Here is a 1,944-nt window from a genome sequence, read left to right on the forward strand (position 1 = left end):
ATTATTATTAATCCTTACAGTAACCGGTCAAGTCTGTAGGAATCCAGGCGAAGAAAAAAAGGAAATTGTACGTTTGTGGTCGTTTACACATTGTCTCGTAACACGTTTTTCGATTAAATGCTATGGTCTATTAAGTGTATGGTTCTGGTACCGAAGTGGTGCGTGAAAGTGACTTAATATATGCCGCAAGACTCCACATTGGCTGATTTATTACTTAGGTACCCACTTGCTACCTATTTTGCGATTGCAAAAACCATAATTAACGCAACTCAATATTGTGGATTTATGCGAGCGAATGTGGGAATTGGAGATATGTGATTAACTCGGCATTTAATTGATGTTTTGTTGAGAAATATCGTTCAAGGGGCGATTTTTCTGGCTTATTGCTCAGCTAATTGGTATGGGCAAATTGCTAATTTTCTGTTATTAGAACGGAATTCTTTGAGGATCAAGGCAGGTGATTGGCGCGTTGCAATCACACATTGGCTTAATTTATAAGTGAGGAAACACTGCTTGCAGACAGAAAACATTTTTTGTTAAAAATACAAAATAGGGCAGGCAGTTTATGGATGCGGCACTCATCAGGTTTGATTCAAAAACACCAGTTTTTGAACTGATTTCATGCTCAAAGCAGCTGTTCAATTTCGGGATGTTGCGTCGAGCAAACCACCCCTGGAGATGAACGCCGCTCGTGCTTGCGAAACGACAGCAAGAAATTGAAAAGATTATTTAAACATGACACCAGTTTAGGCAAACAGAAAAGATTCAAATCGATTTTAGGCTAAATTCACTTTGAAGCGCATAGTTAAAAATTGTTTAGTATAACTTACCGCTAATTTGTACATGTTGTCAGCTATATCCTATCACAGTCACACACAGATCAAGATCAGATTGAGGTTTCGTAGAGTTAGGTAGGCACCTTAAAGCATAGTGTGCCTTTTGAAAATTGTCGGACTCCTTTATAGATACGGTGGGTGTGCAAATGCAGTAGCGCGTATGTTTAAAGCCCGCACTGTAGAGAAAGTAAAGAGTTTTCGTTCGATTACCTTATTTCTTCGCCTCACTCTTCGGCCTCACTTACCTAAATACTTACTTTTGACTTAAAAGACTTTTGTGGGCAGTGAATGTACATTTGGAAGTCGCTGATTCGAGTTGCCAAACAGTTGATGTGTGAGCAGGAACTTTTGAAAGTTTTTCATCTTCATCAAAGTGCACAGTGATGTACACTTCTATATAAATGAGTTGCAGTTTCAGTTGAGCGTTTGAGGCGCATTCATTGAATTTTTATTTGAATATAGTGGATTTCTAAGATTTTAGTGAACTTTACTCTTAATTTTTGCCTTTCGGTTGTGTGCTAAAACTATTGCAGTGTCCACTGCATGCCAATTTTTGCCATGGAATTATGTGACTTATGTAAAATCTACCGGTTGGTTTGCTTTACTTTCTTGATATCTAGATTAGGACATGCTAGATAAAGCGAAAAAAGCTGCCATTGTTTCTTGCGCCACTGTTTTGGATTTTATCAGTTTTTGTTTATTGATCCCATTCTCATTGGATTCAGTGTGCGATTTTGCCGATAATAATCTGGACTTGAACGCATTATTAGTGCTTAATTATTAAAAACTTGCGTGATTTAATGTGAACATTTTTTTCGATTAGAAGGTTTTATAACTTTTTGCGTTTTCCTGCTAAACGCATTGTTTGGAAATTATTTCCATGTTTTCTCGACGATTTTATGCTGTGAGTGAATTTTCAGGGCGACCCAAACAATCGCCAAACTTCAGTGGTGGCTTTAGATAGCCAAATGAACTCTTGTACACATTTATACAAACAATACTTTACCCAGATGGCACACAAATATTACAGTAATATTTTTTTGCAATATTTAATATAGGTTGAAGCGACAGATTCTTGAATATTATAACAATATTTCTTATAAATATT

The 1,944-nt window shown here is 36.7% G+C and overlaps 1 protein-coding gene across 1 annotated transcript in view; it reads left to right on the forward strand.

The window, feature by feature from the left end:
- The window catches only part of LOC109538161 (synaptic vesicular amine transporter), a gene marked incomplete in the record, with an annotated part of 105,348 nt that overhangs the window by 101,420 nt on the left and 1,984 nt on the right, over nt 1-1,944 (forward strand).

This window comes from Dendroctonus ponderosae, unplaced genomic scaffold (assembly GCF_020466585.1).
Source record: "Dendroctonus ponderosae isolate FM_Combo_2020 unplaced genomic scaffold, Dpon_F_20191213v2 Dpon_F_20191213_1, whole genome shotgun sequence".
NCBI lineage: Eukaryota > Metazoa > Arthropoda > Insecta > Coleoptera > Curculionidae > Dendroctonus > Dendroctonus ponderosae.